At 41.2% G+C, this 16,102-nt stretch overlaps 1 long non-coding RNA gene across 1 annotated transcript in view; it reads left to right on the plus strand.

The window, feature by feature from the left end:
- The window catches only part of LOC110332854, a 32,753-nt gene extending 16,663 nt beyond the window's left edge, over nucleotides 1–16,090 (plus strand). Inside the window, exon 4 of the long non-coding RNA XR_002381044.1 lies at nucleotides 15,230–16,090. This is a non-coding gene — a long non-coding RNA (uncharacterized LOC110332854). The remainder of the gene's footprint in view (nucleotides 1–15,229) is intronic.
- The last annotated feature ends 12 nt before the right edge of the window (nucleotides 16,091–16,102 follow it).

The raw sequence follows: 16,102 nt of genomic DNA on the forward strand, positions 1-16,102 counted from the left end.
CCCTCTCTCTCCCCTCCCTTCCCCTCCCCCCTCTCCTTCCCTCCCTCCCCACTCCTCTTTCCTCTCCTTTCCTTACCTTTCCTGCTTGCTTTGGCCATGGATTTTTATCACAACAATGGAAAGCAAACTAAAGTTCTAAGTATTCAGCCATAGTGCTTAATAGAATTTCAGGCACACAGTAGGCCTCATTTGTGCTTGTTGATAGAGCACATGAAGGTCTCTTTTTATTCAATGAGACATAAGCATTTGAGCTCTATTTCATTCTTTAGCCAGAGGTGTCCTGCAAGGCCAAATGCTCTATAGGAACCTAACGTTCTTATGGGAATTGGAGTTATTGTCATGGATTGGACAATCTTGGGATGGCCTGGACTTTTAAGATCCTCTTTCATTTTAAAAGTGCCAGAAGAGATTCCCTAGAAGCCCAAATTCTTTTGCATAAAACCATGACATAATGACCTTCAAAAATGTATAAGGACATTTACACCTTTTTTATTGGAAAAAACCAAGGAACAAAACCAGTCCTCCTGGAAAAGCTTGCTTGTTCAAGCATTCTTTTTGTTGTGAACTGGATAATTGCTTTGGGGATTCCTTTCTGTTTCATTCAAACAGATAATTTTGGAGTTAATTATATTGCAAAACAAGGCTCCGTAACAACAACAAATCCGGGGATTGGGGGGGGGGGGTAACACACCTGGAATTCTAACTTTCAGAAGGGAAACCAAAAGGTGCAGGCAGGTCTATCAGAAGTTCTGGCCATATATTCAAGGCTAGCCAGCTTTGACTATAGAAGCCTTGGTCTCATACAACAATAAAACAATAGCAATAACAACATCTTACTAAACTGGAAACCATGGTTTGGCAAAGTGAGAGGTATCCATGAGTATCCATGAGTATCCATCCATGGGGTTCAGGACTCCCTCTTCCTTCTTACCATTACAGAGATGGACAGGTGCTTTAGGTCCTTGTATAAAATGTCCTAGTGTTATAAACACTATGTAGCTTCCCATATACTTTAAATCATCTCTAGATTATTAATAATATCTAAGAAAGTATCTATATTATATAAATAATCAACACCTTGTCTAGGGAATAATGGCAAGATAATAACTGTATGAATTTGGTACGAACTCAGTTTTGCCACTTGTTTGTTTGGGATTTTGTGTGCAATTGAGGAACTCCACATGGAACTAGTGGATGCTGAGGGGCTGCACATGCAAAAACCTCCTCTGCATCAGGGAAGTCCATTTATAGTGTGTCACTTTCCTAATTACTCCTATTATTTGAATTTATCTTGTTATACAAAATTCATTTGAGGAAATACTTATTTCAGCTTATTTCAGAAGATCATAACTATAATGGATGTTTTCTGCTATTTATAGTTCAATATGCAAATTTAATATTAGAACTCACTCCTTATACCATAATCATAAATAGGTTAAATTATGCCATCATGTTTTCCAGGATTTTGGCTGGAGTTTGTTTTCATCTGTCAATTAAAATAAATATGTACAAGTACAAGGAAGCACCACTGTCTTTTTTGATACTTAGCCAACTCAGAAATATTTTCATAAATCTTAATTGCTCACCAAGTTTCTAAAATCATCCAATGTAACTTGAATGATTTTGATAGATATTTTTCTTTGAAATATATGCCCTGATCTTTTTCTATAGCAGAAGTAGAACCATTCTGATGTCTCTCTTTCTCTCTCGATCTCAATCTCTCTTTCTCTCTGTCTCTCTCTCAGTCTCAGAATGCTGATAGGGTTTTCTGCAATCATACTTCTCACTAGTAACTTCTCCAGTGGGAAAAATCTGGAGGGCCATTACACAAGCCAAAAAAATTTCTAACAAGCAGAAAGAATTGTTTGAAAAAACTAATTATTATATATATATATTTTTTAGGATTGTGGCAAGTTAGTAGTTAAATAGCCATTTTTCAAAGAAATTAAAGTATGCAAAGTTAGAACTAAATACATTTTTATTAAAACAAGAATATATCACGCTACCTACTTCCTAATTATTTCCTGTTGCCTATCCTTTTGAGGTTATTTGAGCCTATTGCATGATAAAAATATTAATATATAAGTGGTGTACTCTATCATTAATCTTCTCACCTCCATGTTCAGAGGTTTCACCTTAGTAACCTGGAATTGGGTACTGATTGGTCTCAGTTGTCTTGGGATATCAGCAACACTACAGTGCAGAAGTGCCTACAGCCATTTCCCAATCACCCATCCTCCTCTGACGAAGGCTTAAAAGCATTTACAGGTATATTTAACCACTTTTTATTGAAAGCAATTGGATTTCAAAAATTCTGAAATTATGTCTCTAATTCTGCTACAGTTTCAGTATAAAGTACCCAGCAAGGCAAATACATTGGAGGCTTGACCATGATATAAGCAATACCCAGAGGTTAGATTTTCAAGGAGTGATCTGGTCATCTGACCCAGAGTGTCCATAATTAGGAACACTATTGGGAGGTGGTGAAAATACTAACAAGAGAAGCTTGATTGGAGGAGTTAGGTTGCCAGTTAGTGGTCCTTTGAAGAACAGCTACATCTTATCTCCATTTACACTTCCCCTCGAATCATATTCTTGAAAGGGATGCTGTGAGTTGGCCGTGAAATGAGAATCTCTAAAATTAGGAGCTAAAGTAGGTTCTTCTTCCCTTAAATTGTCTCAGAGATGCAAACAAAACGAAACAGGGACATAGTTCAGTAAGCATTAGCAGTGTTTTATGTAAACACTGGCCAGAGGCAAATAGACAGGACACAGTTCCACAAAGAAATGGTTAGTGCTACCCAGCTCATGAGCATTGGATTCCCAAGGACCTGGTCAGGTAGAAAACTGCGGTGCCAGGGGACATGCTACAACTGTGAGCTTCAAGGCTGTAAACAAAACAAAACAAAACAAAACAAAACAAAACAAAACAAAACAAAAAAAACCCCGTGAGCTTTGCACTTCTGAGCATCAGTTTCCCCAAGTATGGACCGAGGGAAAGACAGCTAAGTCTCTAGGGATTAGGATCGTGTGGTCATCGCTATGTAGGACAGAGAAAGTTTCCTTGAAGAAAATAGATAAAGGACAGGAGGTTGGGTGTCAAAATGTAAATTAGAAATTAATCAAGTAGTCAATTTATTGTATGTGTGGTGAATTGTCCTTGAGACAAAGCTTTTACTAAAATATTGTCTTTGTTTTTGCAAAATTTAAATTAACCTGGCAGACTGGATTGCATTCTGCAACCCAACCTGTCTTTGGTTCAGAAGTTCCCAGTAGGTATTTATGACCTACTTTACCAGGCTTTGATTTGATAAGGGAGATTTGAGAAGGATTTATTTTGGCTCACAGTTTCAACCTGTGGGAGTCAGTCCTCTTACCTTGTGTGTGTGTGTGTGTGTGTGTGTGTGTGTGTGCCAAGACTGAAGTCAGGTCATCATCCTTGGTACCAAGCACCCTTATCTATTCAGCCCTCTCACCAGCCTGTCAAAATGTGCATTCTAATTAGAGGTTTTAAATAGCTTGATAGAAGCTCTAGCGTTTCCTTTTGACCTATTACCCAACTGTCAAACCACTAGGACAGTCAGTAATTATTTCCTACCCCTGATCTGACACCTCGTGCAACAGGACAGAGTCACACAGGCATTTAAAACCTGTTCTCTGAAAATCCTTAACCAAATGATGTCTGTGGGTTGCACACTGTTGGGATAAAGTTCAAGGAGAACCAGGAAACCATGTTAGAATACCTGCCTGGCAGGTTTTCAGCAAGACTCAAATGAGATGAAAAGTTTCCAAACATTAATTAAAATTTCCATTTCTACTTCTTTTCTGTTGCTTTCCAAAGTCTAAACTGTTGGGAAAAATACGATGCATCAAGCTTATTATTGATATTGCAAAATGTTAAAGTCTTTCATTTAACAAAGCTATTAGGTCAGAAGTTAATGGCTCATAATGATTTAGGTGGCTTGAAGATGGAAGCAACATAATATTTTTTGGCAGAAGGAAAAAAAAAAAAATAGTCCACATAGAAGCTGATTAAAATCCCCACAGCAGTCATCAATAAAATCCTAAAGGGATAGAAGACAAGCGCTGCTGATGTTGGAAGCCTTTTGTATTGCGGGCAAAGATGCAATTTTTAATAAATATTCACTCACATACATTCACAGACACTGATCTTATTGGTAGTTTTTAAAGAAAAGCTTATGATCCCTTTCCTTTTGTTCTTTCTTTGTGTTCTGGTACTACAATCTGATAATTGCTACCTATATTGTTAAGGATAGCTCCCCACCTGAGAAGGACAGGGGAAATTAAATGAACCTCCAGAGGGAGTCTTTGGAGACAAGGTAGAGACCTGATGTTCTAAACTCAAGTCAGCTTCGTGATCTTCATTTATCTGTGCTCATATGTGGTTTTCCAGTCAGAGCCTGGCAGAGTGGGTCTTAAAGGAAGGCTTCCCTGTGACCTCTGAACTGAAGGCTCAGAGGTCGACTTGCGAATGTAATCCACTCTGCTCAGTTAATTTGAAATTTTCAGAAAGAGAGGTATTATTTTAGTAAAACCGTGTTTCTCATATTGTATGTACTGGATTTACACTAAAATTATCTCCAAGTTAGATTCAAGTGGGTGTCCTTGTTGTGCTTCGTTTGTGAACCCTAAAAAAAAAAAAACCACCAAGAAGCCAATTTGGATGCAATCACACTAGGGTCTACTTATTTACAAGCTGGAGCTTGGGCCACACTGACATCTCTGAGGAGGCAGAACAGGAGGGTGAAGCCCCGAGCTCTCAGCAGGACAAGATTTTGTAGGAAACAGCAAGCAATTAAGGGGGTTTCTAGCCTGGCACATATCTGATTGGGGGCCGTTATCGAATTTTGTTGTCCTTTAACATAACTGGCTGATGAAGGAGGACAAATCATAAACTGAATTCCTCTTGAGTGGTAGTTGTTAGGAAGTGAAGTGTCAGGGGCAGACTTGTAACCTGGAAGGGTAGGTTTGTTGGGGAGTAACCTAGAACTGGTGCTAGGTGCCAGCTGGTTAGTTGAGTTCAGCCTTAGGTCAGGTTTTCTAAGGTGGAGTCTGGAACCCAAGGTCGGGTCTATCTCTCTATATTTTCACTTTCCTGTAAGCCTGAGAAAGGCATCTGGCTTTGTTTACCTTCATCCCCAGATTGTTTACCATGTCTCAGGGATGTTCACGAGGAAGCTTGTGTGACGAGAAACTGAGACCTCCTCAGCTGCAGTGTCATCCAGCTGTTCCAGCTGTCTACAAGAGAAAACCTTGCAGCATCCTAAGTGCTCAGCTTACTTCTTTGCATATTCAAATGAGCCCCCATTCATCTTTTGCATATTCAAATGAGCCTCATTCATCTTCTCTTCCAGGTTTGATCTTGTTCTTTGCAACTCCTCACCACAGGTTTCACTAGCACAGCACTCACCAAGACGTCCAAGTGCCCCGCTCTGTACAACTCAAGTACAAGACTTGACTCATTTCCCATCCTCGCTACCTATATTTTTCCCCTCTTTTTGTTTTGACGTAGGATCTCTGGCTGGAACTTGCAGTGTAGACGATGCTGGGCTCATACTCAGAGATCCACCCCCATCTGCATTCCAAGTGCTGGGAATAAAGGTGTGCCCCACCGTATCTGATTCCTTTTTCTTAAAAACAACAACAACAAAAAGCTGTGAGTGTGTGTTGTGTATACGTGTGGGAGCCATAGTTGTTGGAAATCTTCACCCCTAAGCCAACTTTTGGTTACCTAGTGACTGCAGGCCATGTCCTCATTAGCCTTGAAAATGAATCACATTTCCTCTGTCTCCATGAGTTTTGTATTCTCTCTATGGCCACGCTCGATACACTCTTATAAAGAGCCAGCACCTTCTCATTTCTGTCCTCTTTACCTTTCCACCCTGGGTCCGAGGCATCCTTGGCGTGCCTGTCTCCCCCCCCCCCCCCCCCCCCCAGTAATCCTCTCATGTGAGATCCTGGGATCCCTTGCATGGTGTGACTTTGCAGTGTCCCTTATCTCCCATCTTGCCAAGGTACCTTCTGCTGCTTAGATCATAACCATGGTGGGCTTGTGGAGACCAGAGGACAACTTTTAGAATTTGTTTACACCTTTGACCTTTTGCCTTTTACTCTGTTGGGGCAGAGTTTTATCTCTGCAGCGTACTCAATGTTATCTGTCCCTTAACCTTCTAGGTTATTGCTCTGTCTCTGCCTCCACGCTTTGCTAGATGTGCTGGAAGTGGAGGGTCACAATATCCAGCCTTTCATGAGGATTCTTGGGACCAAATCCAGGTCTCCATGCTTGTGTGGCAGGTGCTGAGCCATCATCTTAGCCCCAGCCCCAACTTTCTTTGGTCTCAATTCATGATTCTCCAGCCTCCCATGTAGGTACTGGAGTTACAGAGCTATACCTCAGGCCTGACTTTGCACTGGCCTTCATCTGTAAACCAACTTAAAATGGATAAAGTGGTTTCTACCTTGCAGGGTTGGTGTGGAAGCTGAAATGAGCTAAGAGATTGAGAAACGTGTCAGGATCATGGGAGGAGCTCAGTGAACTGAGGAAGAGCCTTCATTAGCTCAGTGATTAGCTTGCATGGGAATCAGCTGGAAGCATGGCTAACACTCTGATTACTGGGCCCTATTGCCCCCTAAGTTTCTGATTAAATAAGTCTGGATGTGGCCAAGTGCTGCTGCTGGTGCCGCTGTTGCTAATTCTGGGGTTGAGCCCTGCCTTCACTTAATGCTTTCAATGGCTGTGGCCTTGCTGGGAGAATGCTTTCCCATTTCTGTTTATAGATGATTGGTGTTGGCTGGATGCAGCTCTCGGCCCAGGCAGAGCTGTCAAGAGTGGGAAGTCTGATTTCTCTTAACTCAAGCAGGCACAGAAGTTTCTGATTTATTTCTGGCTATAATCAATACCTTGAGGCAAGGGGGGGGGTGCTCTTAGCCAGCAGGAAGTCTAGAGGAAGTACAAAGAGAGAAGCTTCTGTTCTAAATTCAGAAGCAATCTCTGTCCCACTGCAGGCGTTCTCCAATATCCCGGGAGGTGGCGAGCGGGAGGGGACCGGTTCCAGGAATCTCCCCCATTTCTCTCGTGCCCACATCTGCTGATGTTCAAGTTCCTTACACAAAACCTCAGTGCTTGTATATAATGCATGCACATCCTTCCAGATACTTTAAATCACATCTAGGTTATTTAGAATACCTTACACAATGCAAATGCTGTATAAACAGTTATCTCACTCCATTGTACTTTGACGGAAAGCGTTTGGGCATGTTCCACCGCGATGGGGATCTTTTGCCGGGTGTTTCTCATCCGTGCTGGCCTGAGTCTGTGTACAGCAAACCACGGTGGCTCAGAGCTGGACCCTTGAGTGCCACCCTCATGAAACGCTGAGAATTCATTTAGAGAATGAAATGCTAGCATTCAGTTAGAGACCCCACTTACTCAGGCTTGGGAGGCGAATTTAATGTAAATAATTCTATATAGGTTAGAAGCAAGTGATGTTTTTGTTGGGAGGGAGTAGTGTCTCTTTATTGGCTCAGGTTTGTGTAAAATGAATATGCTAAATGTTTAAATACCCAAAGTTGTTTTCTGTCCTTTGACCCTTTTGTGAATCACAAACTCATCCTCAAGTACCATGGGAGAGGTAAAACTGTACTCTTTTCTTTCTTCTTTCTTTCTTTCTTTCTTTCTTTCTTTCTTTCTTTCTTTCTTTCTTTCTTTCTTTCTTTCTTTCTTTCTTTTCAATGCAGGTTTTCTCTGTATAGCCCTTGCTGTCCTGGAATTCACTTGTAGACTAGACTGGCCTTAAACACCCAGAAATCTGCCTGCTTCTGCCTCCCAAGTGCTGGAACTAAAAGCGTGCGCCAACCATGCCCAGCTAACACTCCCCCTTTCCAAGACAACTGGGAATTAAATGACAAATGGCCAACAAGCAAGTAAAAGGAGACTTGCTGAATTACCATGCTCATTCGAGCCCAAGGTCTTCACAGAAAAACTCTGAGAAATCAAGGCATGCATGATGAGGGCTCACATATCAGCTCCATGAAGGCTGAAGAATTGTTCAGAAAGGATGAGAGATGGTGCTTGGAGCTCCTGAAGGGAGTATATTGAGGAAGGTGACTAGCAAATACAGGCTAGAAAGGTTTACTCAGTCAAATTTGTAACTCAAGAGTTGTTTCTGGTCCTAAGAGTTTGCCCCTTCCTGGTAAGGAGACGGGACTATCTTTGCAAAGGTAAAGTTATTCTCTATGTTTTAGGGCAGAAGAGGGAACATCAAGGGATGCTTGTTGTTTCTGCAGCTTCTTAACTTCTGTCAGCTAAAAATCATCCTGCTGGCTGGTGTTTGTGGGATCATACTCTGTTGATTTCAGCAAGATTTTGTTTGTTTGTTTGTTTGTTTGTTTGTTTTAAATCAGATAGATTTCAGTGTATTCCCAAGACCACCTGGGGGTTTTGTTTCAAGGTGGGCCCGATTTGGCAGGTCTGGATCAAAAAAACCTATATCCCCTATTTCTAAGCCAAGATTCCATCTGAGAATTTCAAGAATTCCTGTTGGGGGAACTGGCTGTTAGACCTCACAGCTCAGAGAAATTTGCTTCAATATGTTCTTACCTTTCTAACCTGGGCCAGCTTTTGTATTTCTATGAAGCCCAAGATAAATAAGATCTTTCAATGACATGCACCCATTTTAAATTCATGTAAACATTACTCTCAAGAGAATAAAGTACTGCAGACTCTTGGAAAGAAAGGGGGTCTTTTCTTGTTGGTTTCCTTAGCAGAAGACATAGAATGAACCTTTGGACATTAGAATGTACTGTCATTCAGTCAACTAACATTTATGGAATGGTGTCTCTGCTTCAAGGACTGAGCACACAGGTATTATTTAATTTAAATATTTAACTTAAGCTGTAATGGCTTTGCTAAATACTACTCTTGAAGCCCAGCTTCAACAGCTTGTGCTTCTTGGCTTTAAAAATGGTATGCCTAATTTTTAATGTAGCAAATAATGTAAATTTCACTTCATCTCCATCATCCACTCCCTCCACCCCCAAGGAATGAGGGTTAAAAATGAACATCTTTGTTCATGAAAATTACTGCTTGAAGAAAAACAATTAAGATCTTACACATGGGAAGCAAAAACGCATCTGATGAAAGTGAAGAGAAATTTAAATTATGATTTACTGCTTATGAAAATGACTTTGTTTATGAAATGGAGTTTGGCAATCCCGCTCAATGAATATAGTAATTTAAGCAAATTTTGCATTAAGAATGAGTCATAATAAGAATTCTCTATTGTGACATTGTAAGAGTTTAATGGCCATTTGTTTTACAGCAAGTTTCTGAAAGAATTGGTCAAGTACCAGAAGCTCACAGTGATGACAAATGGCTCACAAGGAATGGCTTTGAAAGAAAACACTCCTTTTTGTTTTTGAAACAAATTTGTGTAAACATGAGCTATATTCCAGTTTCTGTAAAGCACATTCTTTGACCAGAAACTTCAAAGGATTGTCTTTTAGGTTGTTCTTTCTTTAACAAAGCTAAATGACTTCTTGTCTATTCATTGGGTGTGTGCATGGATGCACACATGCCTGTACACATCAGAACACAGCTTCTAGGAGTCACTGGACTAGCCTTTCGACTTGATGATAGGTACCTCTGCCTCTTAAGCTACCTTCAGTCTCATTTCTAAGCTGTATCCCTGTGTCTTCCAGAGCAGCAGAGTGAGACCGTGTGTTATTGCTACATCTCTCTCCCCATGTTTTTCTTAAGCCAGCAAGCGATCTGTTGTGGGTTGGCGCAGGCTTTGTAACTCTTCAGTCTAGTCATAAAAATATGAGCTTCTTCTTTCCGTGAGTCCTTCTTTAATGATGTGGAGTTGTCCAAATGTTTCTTATAGATCCTCCTCAGGGTTTTACTGTGGTTCTTCCAATAAATGGAAGACCTTCATCCCAAACAATCAGAAATCCACATTGATTTACAAATGTAACTCCGACTATAATTGTCATGGCCTAGTTTCAAGAAACGTTATTTATAATATGAATCACATAAAATCAATGAACATACAAACTAATGTTGTCCATTTTCAGAAAAGAGTAAGATGGTTGTCAATTTTTCAATTGCAAAGCATGTGTCTTCATTTGATTAAATAGTTCGAGAGTTGTGTTTCCAGATTAAAAAAAGCAACGACTGGGGAAGGGTGCTCATTCGCTTCTGAGTTTGTCTTTCTTCTGACTTGGCTGCTTAACTTGTTTTACATAGACAAACGTGGATCATCTCCAGGGCTTGTTCCAAGTCACACAGGATTGTAGGCTCTTTTAAAGAAAATAATAACTTCCTTCCTTCCTTCCTTCCTTCCTTCCTTCCTTCCTTCTTTCCTTCCTTCCTTCCTTCCTTCCTTTCCTTCTTTCTTCCCTCCCTCCCTCTCTTCCCCCCTTTCTTTTTTTCCTTTGTTTATTCTTTTCTAAGTCTTACAGAGAGAAATGACCAAAGAAGCTTGGCATTGGGGTTACTCCCTGGTCCAGATGTAGATGATGAATCTGATGGACTTTGACCGTAAATCCACCTCTGGACATAGCAAAACTGAGGCAGGAAGCCGAAGCAACCTGCTCATGAGAATCTGATTGCCTTATGGACAGCTTAAGAAATGCATTGTGTTCTATGGAGCAAGCACTGTGTGTGGTGTAGAGAGCTTTCCATTCCTCCAGATGGATCAGTAAAAGGTCTTTCCTCAGAACTCAGCAGAGGATTTTGTGGACTCAGCCACCCTACAGTCAATTTGATGCTTTCCGAAGTCCTACCAGAACAAACACTGAGTCCTTGACTGATCATTCTTAGAGTTTTCAAAAACAACATCCAAAATAAAATTTAAAACAGCTATTTTGCTATTTATCTATAAGCCTAGATGAAGATTTAAAAAAAAAAAAGACTAAATTGCTCACATTTATGAATAATTAAGTAATAATACAGGTAGCATATAAAATAAGCAAATTAATGGCAGACAAAAATAAATACATAAAGAAGGGACGGGAGAAATCCTGAGGCCCTGTAGGATGCTCCACAAAATGGGGAAAGGGTGGGTATACAGTTTCAGCAACAGATACCATCTCAGTACAGATGAGACATCCCTAAGAAAACAAATAGAAGATTTTCCCCATTCAGAGGAGGTTCTTAGGAAGGGCGACACAGAGAGGCCTGGTCAGAGCAGCAGGTGAAGGCTGCAATATTAAAAGGAAAATCTGCAACATCAAAATGAAAGTGTGGCCTCCAGACCGGCCAGTCTCACCCAGAACCTGTTAGATGTGCAAGTTATCAGGCCCCACCTTGTCCTTCCACCTGAGGCTCAGGCTGTTTCTGGAAGCCTATACTATAAAACTCATTAGGAAGAACTCCTGCTCTCGATTATACTAAACCATACATTTCCTGAAAGAATGGGAAGGCACGTTAAGATTTAGATGGGGACTGTAGGTTAGATGTAATGGATAGAAAATAAATTTGAAACTGGAAAGTCTGTTTAGAGTAGTGTGTTAATTGGCATGGTGTATATAAATTATAACATTGGCTGCTGCATTTTAAAGCTGCTCTTGATTAGACATTTGGCATCTTCATTTTTATGCTACGGCCTATTAATTTGCGCCAATATGCTATAGTGAGCCTACCTTAAATTGTTTAATAATCAACTTAATGCTTTCATTTTATTGTAGTGCAAGCTAATTTAATGATTATTAGTTAGGAATAGTCAGAGGAACCAACTTACAATAATACGAAATCCAATACAAATCCAGCCACATTATGAATTCCCATCAAATATAAGGAGACTCCTCCCATGCGAAGGGATTTGGCTGGTAAATGAGAATACCCTTTCTTAGATATAACTTCTAACAAATCCACCAATTTGCATTAGAGTTAGTTAACAGAAAGGCAGGGGTCCAAAAGAAGGGGCAGCGAAGGAGAAAGAGTGGCTATTGGGAAGAATGAGTGACTAAGCGGGAAGACAACGTGATGAGGAGAGACAGAAGGAAGAAATGCGCAGCCGGACAACATCAAAAATGCACCTCAAAAGTCTGACAGCGAATCAGCAGAGAGGTTAGCGCTGCTACTGGGCTGCCGGGCTCGGTAGGTAATGAGTGAATGAGTGTCACCCAGCAGGTCCTGCTGCGATCTGCTCTGTGCCTCTGGGCACAAGCTGACTGTAATGCCACTGGACGGCTGCCCTGTAAGTGTTTTCTTAAGTCTGAAATCTTGGCACTTTTTTACACACCCATCCGTAGGAAACCTGCAGAGTGAGAAACACACAGCAAAATGTACTTACGGAACCCCTTGTGTGAAGCGAGAGTGTTTACATAAGTCTTACACAATTTGAGAATAACGCAATTTGACAGAAGAGGCAGGTTTCATGAAATGTCTGAGTTTTTTTTTTTTTTGTTTTTTTTGTTTTTTTTTTTGGCATTATTGTTGAGTGGGTAGAACAGAACCATGGGAAAGCCTAGACCTGGCTCCGGTTCCTGGCTCTGTGGCTGAAATCCTGCGATTCAGGGCAAGAGACATGGCTTCAGCCCGAAATTATTACAGAACTGACTAGGAGTGGAGTGGCGCGGGGGGGTTTGTAAGGGCTCCAGTCTTCTGGGGTTTCAGACAGCAGCCAAGCCACACGCGCCCCAGCCAGTCTCCTCAGGTCAGGTTGTGAAAAGAGAGCTTTTGAAGCTCAAACCTTAAATGGTGTTAGTGTTGGAGCCATGCTGGGCAGCTGGACATGGAAGCCGGGCAGAGGCCTGGGAGAGTGTGATAAGAAAGGGCGGTGCTTGGTTTGGAAAGCCATCAGACTGTGGAATCAGTCAGTGCCTGCATGCATTAGGCGAGCTTCAAGGGCCCGGAGCCAGGAGGGAAGACACACGTGGGTTCTATCATCCGCAGAGGGAGTGGGAGTAAGCTCTGACAGAGGGTCAGGGTCAGGAGTGCAGAGTTCAATATGGCAGTCATCACTGACCGACTCCCAGTGTTCTCGGTGGGACACTACCAGGGGCATCACTGTCTTACAGAATGCACAAAGGCACTGCGGTTGGACTCTCTTGTTACAGAAGAGGAAACTGAGACATGGAGGTTAAGAGGACGTCCCCAGGTCTTGGCACAAAGCTGAAGGTAATGGCTCTCTATGGACATTTTGCAGGAATGGAAGCAGAAAGGGACGGGTAGTGTTAGTCAGCGTTAGATAATATGCACAGTTGTTGGCATATGGGTAACAACAGCAGTCAGGATTCCTCTCTGAATCCTGTGGGCCAACACAAAATGTAGAAGGCTAGAGGAGTTTGCCATAATGTTCATTGTGGAGAAACACAGTTTCATTCTCAATGTCCCTGCCCTAGGCGGACAGTGGAGCCTGGTTGTTCCTCCAAAAGCTAGAGACACAGGAGAACTGGCCTTGATGCCTGAACAGGGGGTTGGCTTGGTAACAGTATAGAATGACAGACATAAATAAACTCTTTGCAGAAATCAAAGAGGAGAATTTTAATTATTAATATATTTGAACCAAGTAGTATTCCAAATTTGATAAAATAAACCAACAAATGTGAGGGAAAGTTGAAGATGTTTATTACAAAACGTAGACACCAACATTATCACACTTGTTCTTCTTGGTCTCTCCCCCCACCCCTACTCCCACCCCCAACACACACACCCTGATAATCTAAAATGCAGTCAAAACCCTTCATTTTAATAATGAAATGTTGAAGTTCTTTCAGTTAAACCCTATTTTAATATGTAGCATGTATTCTTACGTGTATGTGTGTGCCCACTTGTATTTTTTGTGTACCTTGCACATGTGTGCTGCCCATAGACGCCAGAAGAGGACAGTGGGTCCCGTGGGACTAGACTTATAGTCAGTTGTGAGCCACCAAGTGGATGCTGGGAACTGAACCCCAGTGCTCTGATGGCTAATCCTCCCCTCAACTCTGTTAAGCTCTGTTTTAAGAAGAAGGCAGTAGTTCATCTTGAGGACTAGTGTACAGATGACTGTCTTTCTCCTTCTCGAAAGCTTACTATCCGTGATGAACTGATGGATCAGTGCCCTAATTTTCTTCTCATCTCTGTCTTTTGAAAATCCCTAAGGCTTTTAAAAATAAATCTTAATTTCTCCTTCTCTACAACTGGGGAAAATCCACACCTTGAAGAGTAGACTTTAAAAACAGTGCCTTCCAGTTTTGGATTTGGTCCTGGAGCAGGATAAACACCATAGTGTAAGCTTTGCAAGCCACAGTCCTTAGCTGCTTAGTGCTTAGACTTGATAATTGCATCTTTAGTGCCCTTCTTTCACAGATAAGAGAATTGGAAAGTAATCCAGTCTTGTAGGATAGAAATCTGGGAAGCCAGAGACAAAGCTATATTTTATATTGCCCCACACTCGCTCTCTGTTTTATGAAGTTTTCCCGACTATTTCTGGATTTCCCCCACCCCCCCTTGTGTATGAAATGAACACCCACATTCAGCTTTCTTGCTAAAAAAAAAAAATCACAGGAAGCAGAAGAATAAAAAATAATGATTCAGAGATGTGTTTGTGCACACTTGTTCTGAGCAACATGATTTCCAAGAGTCAAAAAGAGAAGCAACTCAAGTACTTATAAATACTGAATAAACAAAGTGTGGTGGGCACACACAGTGGGATGTCCAGCTTTTAAAAGAAAGGGCTTTCTGATGCACACCACAACACACAGGAACCCCGAAGGCAAGCTAAGTTCAATAAATCAATCAGGAAAGGATAAATACCAGCCATATGATTCCACTTACAGACTCACAGAGTAAAACTCAAGGAGACGGAGACGGGAAGCAAAAGGGTATCCTGGGGAGAAGGCAGGGATGCCAAGTTGAAGTCACTCTTTAGCCAGTGGGGAAGGTAAAAACATTCTAGTGGTTTGCAGGTGGGTGAGGGGGAACCTAGGTAATAGTTAAGATATATTTGTTACTTTTGCTCACTTCTTCAATAAAAACGCCATGCACAAATGACTCAAACAAAGAAGAGTTTATTTCCATTCCCAGTCTGAAGACCTAGTGCATCATGATAGGACCAGGGTGCAGGCAGACAGACAGATAGACAGACAGATAAACAGCCAGATAGACAGGCAGGCAGACAGACACAGACAGACAGACACAGTTGCTTGTTCATACCTGCTTGGATCAGGAAACAGTGATAAATTTTTACAAGCAATAATTTCCCATTTGTATTCACTCCAGGGATGCACCTGATCTACTTTCAAGCCTGGGTTTTCCCTTCTTGATTAAGCTACTCTCCAAACACCCTCCTAGAGCTACATCTCCTAGGCAATTCCAAACCCCATCCACTTGACAACCAAGATTGGCCAGCAAAGATGGTAAATTGTATGCTGTGTTTATTTTACCACGGTGCTATTCTGTTTTGGTTTTGTACATGGGAAAAACCTGTTTTCCTTGAAGGTTGGGAGACTGTCTCACTGTTTGATATGTGAGTGCACTGTCACTGTCTTCAGGCACACAGAAAAAGGGCATCAGATCCCATTACAGATGGTTGTGAGCTACCATGTGGTTGCTGGGAACTGAACTCAGGACCTCTGGAAGAGCAGTCAGTGCTCCTAACTGCTGAACCATCTCTCCAGCCCACTTTCCATGCTTTATAGCAGGTTGTCACAGAAATGATGCTTTTAGCATATGAAGTAAACTAAAGGTAGAACATAGACTTGCTCCTTCTTGTAGTTCTACATTTCAGATTTATCAAGCTCCTTGATGAAAAAGCAGAAGTCAGTAGTGTGTTTACTTGCTTCAAGGGACAGATGATGTGAGAGTTTAAGAACACAGGATTTCCCCACCCCAATAACTAAATACTTTATTGAATAACTACAATACCAACAAAATGTATTCAAATTTTCTCTAAAAAAAAAAAAATCAATTTAAAGGCCTTTCTAGTCAGGCTAATGACAAACACAATAAAGGCAGATATGCTAGTTTAACATAATTGGCTGATTTTATACAACACTTAATTCTTTTAGTCCACAAGTTTATTATTAAATGATAGAGAACATCTAATACAACCATTTCTACATAACTAGCAAATGAGTTTCTAAGAAAAAAAAA

The sequence above is a fragment of the Mus pahari genome, chromosome 15 (assembly GCF_900095145.1).
Source record: "Mus pahari chromosome 15, PAHARI_EIJ_v1.1, whole genome shotgun sequence".
NCBI classification, from domain to species: Eukaryota; Metazoa; Chordata; class Mammalia; order Rodentia; family Muridae; genus Mus; species Mus pahari.